We start from the raw sequence: 14647 nt of genomic DNA, 5'->3' as shown, positions 1-14647 counted from the left end.
ACAACTGGTGTTTCAACCACTTTTGTCATTACAACTACTGATGTGTCAGCAGGTGTCTTCTGCTTTTGAGCAGGGGTTGAAATGGCAGTGATTTGAGTGGTGGAAAGTGTCTAACTAACAGGTGTTGAAACAACTGGTGTTTCAACCACTTTTGTCATTACAACAGATGTTGTAATATCTGTTGTCTTCTGCTTTTTGGCAGGAGGGGATGATGGGATGGCAGTTTTTTTGTGGTGAGTTTGGTTTTGGCAGTGGTGATGTGATCATAGATGATGATGATGGTAGAGCAGTGGCTATGGTGGTGTGTGGTGATGTGGTGTGTGTTGATGCAACAGCTTTGGTTTGGCTATCTTTTTCAGGTTCAATATAGATACCATCTTCAATTCCCTTTTTCTTCCACTTGATCTTCTCCCCCTTTTTGGCATTATCTGGAAAGGGTTCATTCATGAAAAGGACAGTGGGAGGAATTTTTCCAGTGGTACTTTGAATGTGAGCCTTGATAGCTTTGATGTCTGACTGAGTATCTTTAAACCTTGACTCCACCATGTTTGTCAGCATCTGTACTTGTATTGCATGCTGCTGATCAGCCATCTGTTTTTGTTTTTCCAGCAGGGGTTGGAATACATTCCACAGCTCATTTGCAGCAGGTGCAGGTTGCGCATGTGCTTGAGCTGGAACAGCAGTGGATTGTGCTTTTTGAGCATTTAACAGCTGTTGCACAATCCTTTATTTCAGTAACTGAAGTTTCAAGATTTTCAACTCTACCCGTCAATTCCTGATATTTTAAATCATCACCCAAGTTAATGGGATCATCTGATTCCCCACCAGCAGTGGTTTTATCAATGTGTGACTTTGGAAATGAATCCCAGAAGTCAGTCATTGATGCCCCTTGTTCTTGGTACTGGGGACTTCTTTCTTCAGCACTTGAAAGCCTTTTGAGGGTACCAGTGGGCATAACAACCTCACTAGTGGTTCTCAAAGGTGCTATTGAAGAAATTGCCTTCAAGGGAGTCTTATGAATGTAACCATTGTCCAAATGTAAACCAGTGGGTTCAACATTTGTAGTGGCTGCTCCACTTGCACTACTGACAGGAGTTACTTGTAACTCCTGCAGTGTAACCTCCTCAGTTGTTGCTGGGATAGCAGAGGTATAGACATCAGCCCCAGTCACTTGTGGGAGTATACTCTCAGTGATAGGTGATTGAGAGGAACTGGTTTGTGTCTGAGCTATATTAACTGCATGCAACAAAGGTAGCATAGATTGTGGTAATGTGAGTGGTGAAGATAATGGCGTTGAAAGAGACATGTCCTTGGGATCAGGACTGAGGAAGATGGATCCGAGTGGGTCCAGAGCTTCATAATGTGGGGTCCCTGTGTTTACAACCTGATCCTTTTGTGAGGATGCAGGAGGAGTTTGAGGCAAAGGTGGAGATCTTTCTTCCATCTGCTGTGAGGAAGTAGCAGCAGTGGTTATTGGTGACATTTGTGTTATCACCGGCAGTGGCTCTGGGATCTCGTCTTCCAGAGGTGCCTTTGTTTTGGGTTTTGGGGGCTTTCTGGATGGTTTTTCTTTTGGTCTTTTTGGTGATAGCAGGTGTGGGTTTCAAAGCAGTGGTTGTGCTGCTATGATCACCTGGAGCAGTGGGCTCAGCAGCCGATACCTGAGGAGCAGTTTCATCTGCTAAATTCTGCTCAGGCACCTCTGCTTTTGTTTTTGAAGGTGTTAACATTCTTGAGAATGTCTCAGGTGTTAAACCATTTATTTGAAAATAGGTACCTTGTTTGAGCAAATCTTTTTCTTTTCCAAATTTTTGTTCAAAATAGTAGCTTAAAAACCTTGGAAAAAGCATAAATGCTTTGCTATCAACATTTTTTACCAAATCATCAAAGATCTCCTGGGAGTAATTAAAATTTTCATTATTTAAAATAGCATATCCTAGGCATTGGATCTTTGATGGTATTTCGTTAAAAGCAGTCGTTTTGTTAGAAACACACATCAAAAGAGTGTGAAATAAAAACCTAGGTGCAGAAGGGAAATAACCTTTATGTAAGGTATCTCTTTTTGGTTGTTCTGCATACCCCCTATTCAAGAAATCATTTTTCAATTCGGTTTTAAAGAAAGAAGTTTTACCTTTCTGATCATCGAGTTTAAAGACTTCTGAAATGAATTGTGGAGAAATTTGAATCGCGTTACCCTGTATCGAGGAGTTGATGGCTGTAACAATGTCTCCTTGTTTTTCAAGGGTAGCATTTTTCCAGAACTCTCTCTGGGTTTGTTGGTAAATGGGAGCATCTGCTGTAAGCAAAGTTTTGTACTTTGATGCAGATAAGGTGTCGATGATGGAGTCGAAGGTGTTGGTGGTAGTGGGTTTTGTGAGTATACCCAAATAGTTGTGAGGGGATTTGTATAGTGGCGGATCCAGCCAGTTTTTTCACTGGGTTCCTTTTTCCAAATCATACAAGGTTTACACTACAAAAAACGTTTTTTTTTCCAAATCATACAAGGTTTACATTACAAAAAAACGCTTTTTTCCAAATCGACTGGGTTCCTGGGAACTGGACAGACTTTAAGAAACAGATGTTTGGCCACAAATGTAGTTAAGGGAAGGACAGTGGAAGGCAATGGAAGACCATTTTATCAAATTTGAACTTTTAGGTGTGGGAATTGATTTTGCCTTGTGTAAACACAATATCATGTCCAACACCTGTTAATATACTTCTGTAGAAATGCTATACTTAACAAATTACATTTTAGATGCAAATTATCAAGTTTAATTTGTCAGCAGTTTTTCAGGGATTTATGTTCAAGGTTCTATCATATGTATCCAGATGCTGAACATTTTTTTACTAAGGCTACTCATTTTGTGTCTAATTATTTGAGTTAGAACATGAGTATCTCAGTGGTTTAAAGTTTGTTAGCAATCAATTTTTGATCAATGATAAAAAAAACTTGAGTTTGATATGACCTTGGCACTAGTACCTTTTCCTTTTGATCAGTTTTTAAGGATAATATTACCAACAAAAATAGAGGTTCTATATCCTGACAGGAGATTGATACTTTCACTATCAAAAATAAATAAAAGTACAAAATATATTATTTATAAAAAATAATATATCTTGTTTTATTTAGAAAAACCTTTTCAGGAAAAATTAATTAAAGGTTATTCTGAAACCAATCATTAAAAAGAATCTGGTATATTTTCCAAATAGGCTCATAATCACATCATTCTCAAGTTTTAAGAAAATGGTCAATGAATTTAAATACATTGTAATTACCATTGTTTGGAACCATCTTCTTATTAATTGATTGCAAAGTCCTCTTATATGTTCAATCACTGGTGAGACTATTTTTACCTGAACTTCCCTGAATCTATGAATGCACAAAATTGCTTGATGACCACTGTTCACCCAACTTTGGACTCCTAAGTGTTTTATATTTATACTCCTTTCTTTTGTCTTCAAAAGTTTTGAGATAAACACACTTTCGAGTTTTGTTAATTTTCTTCTTCCCTTTTTACCCTTCCCATTCATAAGCACAAAAATACTTACTGGGAGGTTTTTATTGAGGAGATATCCAGACCAGAATCATTTTACAGCGATGTTTGGAGAAACTTGAACATTTTTGCATAAGCTTATGTCAAATCTCACATCACGTATGATTTAGTCTGTTTTTCATCTGATTTTCTCGATGTGTTCTTAACAGAATTGATTTGATCCTTTTTAACAGGATTCTCAACCTGTTTTTCAACACATAAGATTTAATAACTAAAGTTTTATTTTCCCTCCTTTTATGTTAACAAAAATACTATTGTTTTCTGAAACTAGGTTTTTGTTGACAGGAGGTTCATACCTTAGCATTAATCATGATGGAAACAGCACAAACTTCACATTAACACTTAGAAATCAATTTCGTAAAGGAAATGATTATACCATAGTTATCAGACATATTTTCAGATCTGAGCACTATAGGTGTTTTATGCATGATATCACTTGTTATGTGAAGTTCGTGTGTCTTATGACATCTCGGTTGTTTTACAGAGTATCTGAATAATCATTTTGAACATGATTTCTCGTTACTCTGTTTTTTACTAAATACAATCAATCTTAGTATTAATGAATTTTTGAGCTGAACTGTTATGTCAAATTGATTTTTAGATCGAATTTGACTGTCCAAGCTCTGATACCAATTGTTAGGATCTGAGGCTGTCATGATTGTGTTTGTTTGTATAATTTGAACAAATCAACAGAAATGAACAGAGTTTAAGTGCAGCGGAAATGAATCAACAAACTTTGTAAACACAATCAAAAGAGAAAAAATAGTTTTGATAGACACATCATTTGCATTAGTCGAAAGATTACAAATCAATGCAAAAAGATTACAAAGCATGCATACAAAACTAAACTCCCCCTCAGCCTGATGCTCCAAGGTTGATTGCACAAGATGAAAGGATTGGACTGGAGGAGAAGAACCTACTCAGTCAATCAAATGTAACAGTACAGAGTACTGCTCCATTTATAGGCAAACCAAACGACTGAGGCCTCACAGCTGACGTCACCATGAAAGTGACATCTAACAAACTAACAAACTCTGTCTACTATTCTATAACAACTGACCATACAGACACTGATTACATTCTAGACACTAATGTATAACCACTGATTCTTCATTCCACTGATGTAGTCAACCACTGTTGTTTGAGCAACAATGCTTTCTACAAAGGGTGATCAGTCCTTGAATGGGCAGTGCTTTAACTCTTCAGCAATGCTTGGATTCCGTCAGTAGATTGAGCTTCAACCCTTAAACTTCAGCTGTGCTTTGGGTTGACAGTAGTTTATAAGATCAGCAGTTGTTGATAAGGGCAGTACTTGGAGCATATAAGATGTTGGAGTCACTGTCAAAGGGAAAGCTTATTGTAAACTGCTGCTTATGATTAATCCACTGTAGTGATCCGGTTTTGGCTTTCATTTTCTGTTCCTCTGGTAGGGTTCAATCCCAACATTATCCTTTAGTGCAGGGGCATTTTGGTCATTTTTTAAATTTCATTTTTTTAGCAATAAAACCCAGATCAAAATAATCAGCTCTCTCTCTCTCTCTCTATAGCACCACCACCACCGCCACCTCCTCCCTCTCTCTCTCTTCTCTCTCTCTGTAGCACCACCACCACCGCCACCTCCTCCCCCTTCTCACCACCGCCACTGCGCGTCGTCCCATCCAACAGTCACAAACCATTTTCTTTATTAAAAAACCCACATAATAAATACCCCCTTCCCAATTACATCATCATCTTCAACCCTTTTTCAAACAAACAAACAAACAGACAGACATTTCAGTGCATATTAACTTCATTGAATTTGAAGATATCGAGGTAAATTCGTCACAAATTCCACTGAATCACATAAAAGTAATCCGAATCAGCAATTGAAACAACATAATTCTACAATAACTCACAAACAAATAGAAATTTCAGTGCATATAACTTCACTAAAACTGAAATTGTTGAGGTAACTTCGTTACGATTAAATCGCAAACAAAGATACATTTCCTAGCAAATTAATTAGTATATCGAAGTACCTGAGAAAAAAGCCTTGAAGTACATGGCAGCTTACAGTTAATCACCGAATTAGGTCTAAAACGTGACCTAATTTGAACCGATGATGCTTCGGTGTACTGTCTACAGACTGAGAAATTCAAAGCCGCTGTTGACATTTGGAACTGAGAAGCACTACCACCTGCCACCACCCTCTCGCACCCCCCTACAACCACCGCCCCCCTCTCCATCTCTTACATCACAACACCATCACCTCCACCTCCACAACTGCCACACCAATCTGGTGACCAAAATGGCTTTCCGATGAACCTGCAACTCAATCCGGTGAGCACCTCCACCCAAAATTCGCCCTAATCTTCCACTATTCTCCACCATCATCGCCTTATCCCACCTTAAAAACCCTAATCGGTTTACCATGTGTTCTTGAGGTGGAGATCTGTGTTTCTCATTCCGGATTCATCATCATCGTCTTCACAATCTTGAGGCGGAGATCTGTGTGTTCTTAGGGTTAGGGTTTTCGAGCGTTTGAGCTTCGATTTGAGCACCAGCAGAAGACGCCATTCGTGCCCTGCTCGTTGCACAAGATGCCATTCGTGGTGTTGGCGGCGGTGGGATGGTGGTGGGGATGATGCGATGGTGGGGGTGGTGGTGGTGTGGTGGTATTTTAGAGAGAGAACAGAGTTGTATGTTGAGAGAGAGAGATGTTTGTATGTAGAGAGAGAGATTTATTATAACTGAGTTATAATAAAGAGATAATAAATCTAAAATGACCAAAATGCCCCTGAGGGTAAAGACAAAATAGCAGGTCATTAATGGGAAATTTGGTCAAATTTGAAATTTAGACAAAATGGCAACAAAAACCAAACCATAGGGCCCTGGATGTAAGAAGTTTGAAATTTGGACTAAAGTGGCAAAACTGGCCAAACCACAGGGACCAAAATGGCAGTTTACTCCGTATTATTTTTAGTAGCACATAGTTTTACCACAAAAGTCAAGTTAAATTGAATGCCATATATTAATTTGATTATTATTTATCTAAAATATAAAATAAAAATGAAAACATATATTCAGTTATAAGTTCGAACCATAACATATTTCAATTATTAGCCAACAAATGCATAATAAGTTTCAAACATACTTCAAAAGGTTACAAAAGAAGTCAAAATGTTCTTTTGAGTGAAAATCATACTGTATAAAAAACTTAGCTACAAACAATCCATAAATCTTGTTATCTCTATTCCTCCAAGGCTTCACATGTTGTCAACTCTGCCATCAATATTGTGACTTTTTGAAGATAGATAATTTGTTACTAGACGAGATAAAACTTTGTTTGGGGCTAAAGAACCAATGCTAGAGACCTAAAAAGTGTAAATAAAGATAAATGTTAATAAGAAAGATACGTAATTGTAAAAGATCAAACAGTAGTCATGTATGTAAATACCTGTATGTTCATATTGATAAGAATTGTAGATAACTTTGCTTGGAGATGTGTTCATCATAACATTAACAACACTATATAGCTGATGAATAGTTTGTGAATTAGTCAAAGAATCACAGTTACTTTTTGTGGTCGGCATTTTTCCAACTAATAGAACACACTTTTAATTTTCGATCATTCATCATTTGTAAAATCATCTAGATCTTCAGGTGTGCTTGCACAGTCGCTTGCAATTGCTTTTAGCACAGCCTAAATACATAATAATATAGGTAAGCTTAATAAAGTAAACAAGTGTATGATATACAGGAACATTTTTATAAATAAAAATAAATTACCACCACGTAAGCAACTTTATCATCAACTATAATTTCCATCTTTACAAGTGCAGGTTGTTATATACATTTCTCCTCATGTTAGGTATACAACATCATTGTTTGTCGCCTAAAGTTTACAAATTCAACCTAAAATTTGTTCCTTCAAAATAGAAGAAAAACATAAACCCTTACCATCAAATACCATCTTCATATATCTTCTTCACAAAAGTGTAAGCATTCTCCTATTCTATACACAAGATTATGCGTACATGCACTAATCTAGTGATAAAAGCTAACATATGTATACCACTTGTGGGTAGGGGTGTGAATTTCTGACACGACACGAACCTAACACGAAATTCGCAGGTTTAGGTCTAGTCTAAACGAGTTCGGGTCAGTTTAAGGTTGAACCCGCAAACCCGTTTAGCTAAATGGGTCGGGTTGGGATTAACCCGACCGGGTTAACGGGTTGACCCGTTTAACCCATTTATATTATACTAGGTTTTTACCCGGGATTGCTTCCCGGGCTCGGGAAACTTAGTTATATCAATTATTACTTAAAGAACTATACTTTAACACCCAATGTGATCGAGCAAACAGACGTTGACCAAAAGTCAAACAGTTGTTGAACAAAAGTGAAACAGATGTTCAACCAGATCCACTGTCTTCTTATATTTTAGGACTGTTTTCCTCTTCAAAACACTGTTCAACCTAACATGGGTTTCCATGAACTGTTGACCTAAAGTCAAACAGATGCCAAAACCACTGTTTGAGTTATTCAAACGTCTGTTGAATACTAAATGAGATGTTGACCAAAAGTCAATCAGATGTTGACCAAAAGTCAAACGGAGTATACTGTCTTTAGTTCACATCACCACATTGTTTCCGTTAGACATGGACCTAATAATTTACATGTACATATATAGTTTTAGAATCACAACTTCAAAACTAAACAAACAAGTCTAGTATCAGTTTCGAAAAGCAAACAACTACAACCCAAAAACTTGGTTCCATGTATCCTTCTGCATTTGCCTTCTTCAACTCACGAACGTTCATCCGAACATAAAAAGCTTTTTACCTTTCACAAAGTTAAGTGAAAATGCTTGACCTGGAGCCATGCCTTTATCTCTCACAAACTTTCCCATTCCTTGCAGATAATATCTTGGTTGACCTCGAGATGAACCTATAGCAGCATGAATATTCCAAACATCACCTGCCACGTCCACAATCTTCAAACCCATCTTACGATTCAGTCCAAGATCTTCAGCCTATTTTTTAAAAAGGCGCTGTAACAAACAACGAACAATTCAATAAACAAAGAATTAACACATCTTTAAAATCTGACTAAAGTTTTATATATTAGTAAACTCATCATCACAAGCTTACAAAATGACCGTCCACACGGAAAGAAATAGGTACGATCTGATTATCTTCATTCCCAACAACCATACGACTCTCATTGGCATTAACGATGTCCTGTACAGCTTCAATATCTGAACTCAAGACAATCTCTTCTATCGCCTTTTGTTTAACAACAGCACAAACCTCCGGTGGAAGCTTTAAATCACAGGTAGCACAATTGAAAATTGTGATATGAAAAGTCTGAAGATCTATCGTCTCAAAGACAATGAGATGATCAGCAGTTAATGACAACTCATTCTTTATCTCCTTCCATCCGGTAATTATGTAAAGTTCATTGTTGATATCTTCCATTCCTACAAACCAGTTCTAGTTTTCAGATCCTTTAATAAGAACCGGATATGAAGGAATAGTGTTTAACATCTTGTGATGAACAAAAGAACGATTAATACTCTACAATCAGAATAAAACACATTATATAGTACATTAGTAAAAATATATCAGAAAATTAAGTAAAAAAATAAAACACAAAATTTAAACAACTGTATCTCCAAAAAAATTACACGATGAATAATATTCGAAGTTACATACCACACAATCTTCGTTACCAGATGGTTTGTAGTAAAACTCTTCACAAGGAGCAAGAGCAATGTCTTCATAAAAATACAATATTCTGAAACTTTCTAATGCTTCTTCATAATCAAATATCAACCATGAATCTGAAGGTATTTTCAAACTGTCTACCAACTGACACCAACCATTATAGAAATAATATATGCCATTGCTTAAAGGATAGATCTTGACTTTAAAAACATTTCCAGTTGTGGTCCGGATCTTTGTATTTCCAATTGGATAATTAAATTGTTGAATCCAATTTTGATACTGTTTTGGCGAAATCTAAGCATAAATAAAAGAAACACTTTTATTGCTAAATATCATACCAAAAAATTAAAATTAAATGTTAAACTAAGATCGGATAAAATTACTAACCAAACATTTCCTTTTACTGTTTTCACGGTAACACGGAAATCCATAAATCATTCTCACATAAAACTGTAACGGTATCAATCATATAGAATCAAAATCAATAACATTAAGAAACAAATGAATACAATCCGTTAAGGTATGCAATACATCTAAATAAAAGATGATACAACTAAATAAAAGTGAAATCCAATAAAATCAACAATGGATAAGACAAATGGTAGACACAAGAAATGCAGATCACTTTTTTAGAATCATATATGTCTATCATAACATGCATAATAACTACATAGTAATCGGATATACAAAAAAATTAGGACTATCAGAAATTGTTCCAGTATAAGCCGCAACAATAAATGCAATCATAACCGACAATAGATTGAAAAAAAAAAACAGGGAGATACATGAATACACCACCGTCGATTACAACTTCTTCATTAAAATAGCAAGAACCATAATCGGCTATAGAATTCAAAACTAAAAGAATAAACATGAAAAAAATACAAAACAAATAAGATAATTTAACAATACCTTTATTATTATACAAGATGATATTGATGAAGATCGGAAGAAATCGAAGAAGATGACAGAGTTTGTTGGAGAAAGTGTAGAAAGAAACGTGGAGAGAGAAACGAACCGAGATTTTATGAGGATCTTTAAAAAGTTAGAAGTTTAAAAATATCCCATGTAACCGGGTCGGATCATCCCATTTAGTTTTTCGTCAACATCTATTTGACTTTTGGTCAACCGCTGTTTGAGTTTTGGTCAACATCTCATTTAGTATTCAATAGAAATTTGAATAAGTCAATCAGTGGTTTGAAAATCTGTTTGACTTTTAGTCAACAGATGAATGGAAACCCATGTTAGATTGAACAGTGTTTTGAACAGATGTTTAAACATCTGTTTAGACTTAAACAGATGTTGGGGCTTAAAAAAATGTTTGGCGTTTTATATCAGTTGTTTGGACTTAAACATATGTTTGGCCATAAACGGATGTTTGGCAATAAAGATATGTTTGGCCTTAAACAAATGTTTGAAGTTAAACAGATGTTTGCTGATCGATGTCGTAAGGTCAGTCAAAAATAAAGTAATAGTGTCCTATTTACCTTTTACTAGTAAAGGGCAAGTAGGGTGTCGAATCCACGGGGAATCAGTGGAAAGTGTAAAAGTTCGTTATTTTAATTATCATCTATTTCTAAACTAATTGCTTTTTGCAGTTTGTGAAAGTAATTAGGAAAACAAATGTAAATTGTAGTTGTAAACAATTGTGAGAAAAAGGACCAATCTCCGGGTTTTCAGGTTATGCAGAAAATCAGGTTACTTAGTTACTACCAGTTGGAAATCACATAGACATGATTTGAAAACTTGTTTTGATAAATAATTAACGGACAATATATTTGATTGCAATGATCCACGATCGAAACCGAAGGATTGATGCAAATGAATAGTAGTCCAATTAATTACCAATTTCAGATTTCATAAACATTAACCGGTTCAATGATTAAAGGTTTAAAACAATGACATCCTAGAATTTAATCCGGGTTGTTAATGAACAAACCAAATAATTGATGAACAAGAATGAATACGATAATCAAATGCTGTTTAATCAAAACAAAAACAATAGGAACGACTAACCGAAGGTTTAACCGAATCCTAATCCAAAAAGTCGTAACATACGCAAACCCAACATTTCAAACATAAACCCTCTTCCCGGAGACGGTCACGGGACGATTAGCCGCTCATGCCGTTCATGCGATCTTCGATAGCTTGAAAGAGAGTTGAAGACATGATCGGTTCGGATGTTGCATGGAGGATTGATGATGGATGTTGATGATGTTCGTGATTATGAGAGCTCCCAATAATGTCTTGGCTGCTAATGCCGATCGTATCCCCCCAACTAGGGTTGTAAAAACCTTTTTAAGTTCTCACCCACAAACAACACGTGCGTCTCTTTTTTTTTCTTCGGACCAACGTAAACCACAATTAGCAACCTTAAACCCCAACTCAATACCTCTGTTCTTTTTGTGGGCGCCTACTAGAAACCGTAACTTACGGATTTAAATCCGTAAACCTCAAATACAAGTCTCTGTTTCTTTCATTTGTGTTGGACCAAAAGTAAAGCATGCACTTAGAATTTCCTCCAATTCCATCCTCCAACATGTGCACATGTATTAAATGATATTGTGATAATCTCTTGCATGAAAAATCAAGCCACGTGAATATTGATAATGAATTCTCAAAGAAATGCCCCAAAAATCCACGTGTTAATTGTGTCGGCTGCTCCTTTTCTCTGCGATGATGATGATAATTATGTTTTATATTTTGCCTTTTCATGTGTGCACAACCCCCAATTCTCCTAAGAAGTCCATAGAATTGTATCTTGGCTGCCCAATATTCGATGATGATGATAAGCTTTGAAGCCCCCCAAAATTAATTAATCTGCTTACAACATTTGCCATGCATGTGGTCCCTCTCAATTAATGCCTCTTTTCAATTAGTAACTTTTAAACAATAAGATGATGACAATTTGATGAAGATACCCTCCTAACTCAAGCTTTTATATCTCTTGCACATTAAAGATGGTTTATGATTCGAAACACATCTCAAACATCACCGTTTACCTTGCTTTCTCTTTAAACTCCGTAACCTCACCAACTTACGCGTTTTACCTGTAAAAGCACAAACACTCGCAATTAACATATTCCAAGCATATCATCACGTAAAACATATTAAATCACGTAAGATAAGCACGTTTAACACCCATGTTTTGCACTCTCCATCATTTGCTCATAAAGAGATATTTGGCCTGAAACCAAACATCTACTTAAGGTCAACATCTGTTTCACTATTCGCCAACAGCTGTTTGACTTTTGGTCAACATCTGTTAACATATAAACACTGTTAACATAAATTACAAACAATTAGCTAATAGACAGCACACAATTAGCATCTTAAATCATCAAGACCCTTAACAATTTGACCATATGATTTAATCGTGTGTTTTATCTTAGATGGGACAACTTGAAAAGAAAATTCACTAAAAGGATAACATATTAAACGGCTCAAAAAAAAGCTCAAAGTGTATTTTATTACAAATCACGATTAACAAACAATGCCAACAGTCAAGTCAACCATGTTTCTTTCACATTTGACTTTCAAAGTCAATTCAGTTACATACCAAATTCACAAATACATAAAATTTCTTATATAACCGCAAACATTAACAGACCTAATAATCTTAACTCTGCTATAAACTGTAAAACACAAACCCAAATATCACATTTCCCTTGTAGTATTAAAGAATTCACACCAATTCAAAGAAAATTACAAAAATAGACATTCTTATACAATAACTTTCAAATACAGACATCCCTATTCAACCTTCACCAAAGTAGTCAGGCTCATTTCCATCAATGATGTCTATATTATGAATCTTTATTGCCTCATCAATAATTCCCTGACTTGCCCTTTGAATTGTAATTCAAAGTCCAAGGAATCTGTATTATCCTCATCCCTGCACAGTGTAAGATCAAGGAGATCTTGCAGACCTTCAACACCCAGGCTCAGTGCTTGTTCCCTTGATATTTTCTTCACCTCACCACTGGATTTGATCAGAGTCAATACTTAGGTCTGTTTGTCAGATATCCAATTTTAAATTTTTGAATCCAGTGGGTTTCTTGGGAGAGGTTTTATCGATGATGAGTTTGGAGATGGTGGCCTGGTAATGACTGGCTGAGCAGTATTTGTAGTTTGTGTCAATTCAAGTTTTTCTCCTATCATCTGCTTAAGGCCTATTTTTACAACGTAATCCCCTGCTGCTTTATCTGATTCTGTTTCTGCATCCATCTGCTTTTGTTTCCTTGTTTGGTAAAGGATGGCAGCAGGTGGAGCAGTGGATCTCCTGATTTGTAGCTTTTGTGGCTTAGCTGGAACCACTGCTTCAGGGTAAACATGCTTTTGTGGAACATTAGGATTTTTCTTTCTTAATTCTTCCAGCTTTTTGTAAGAGGCGAACACTTTATCCTCTTTCCACCTTGCCACTTGGTTCCTTGACCCAAAATTAGCTGTTATTAACTCTTCTTTCATTCTCTTCAGCTGCAGAGTCCTATCTGGTACATTTTTCTTAAACTTTGCCCAGATAGGAGGAGTCTGCTTCACGTTGTTTTTGATCATATCTTGAATTCTGGCTGTTTCACTTTCTAGCTCACTGATGGTCCATTCTTTGTACTGGTACTTTCTCCCTTGTATGTTTTGTAAGCCATGAAATTATCAAGATAATATTTCCTCAAGGTTTCATCAGCTCTTTCTGATCAATTTTGACAGAGATCTTTTGAAAACTGCTCCAAAGTTTTGACTTGGGTTAGCAGATCTTTGTAGTATGTAGGGGTGAGCAAATGTCCATACCCGACCCGACCCTTTGAGAACCCGACCCGACCCGAGAACCGGAAAAGTATAAAAAAAGGAACTGAATCAGTACCCTATATAACAGGGTCGGTTCCGGGTAGTTGCATAATCGGGTATGTCGGTTCTGGATTTAAACATCGAACCGATGAAGGAAAGATCATTTAACAGTAAACAGTTTACAAGCTACAAATCGAAACAATTGCATTCAACTTCAGAATCAGAGGTAATTTGGGATGAGATCAGAATCAGAGCATTCAATTTCACCTTCAGAATCAGAGCACGAAGTTCAGTTGCTTTATCATCCCCTTGAACATATGTAAGATTCACCCCTACTTTGTTCTTGTTATTGTTTGCAGGAGGTTTGGATTATTGACTCCAATGTTAAATAAGTAGGTGTGTACTAATTGATACGAAATTGAAATTATTTCTTGATTGATAGGGTGTTTATGCTTCAATATAGTGTTTACTATCCTTGATTAATTTTGTTGCATGCCAAGTGTTCGATAAAATGTCTGAGTGAAAAAAATTGACCAAATGTGTTACCAAAACATTGTAATTAAAAGCTAATAATTCAAACATCCAAAAATTTCAAAAAGTAT

Source organism: Helianthus annuus, chromosome 11 (assembly GCF_002127325.2).
Source record: "Helianthus annuus cultivar XRQ/B chromosome 11, HanXRQr2.0-SUNRISE, whole genome shotgun sequence".
In the NCBI taxonomy this organism is placed as follows: domain Eukaryota; kingdom Viridiplantae; phylum Streptophyta; class Magnoliopsida; order Asterales; family Asteraceae; genus Helianthus; species Helianthus annuus.
Note: the sequence above shows the minus strand (reverse complement) of the source record.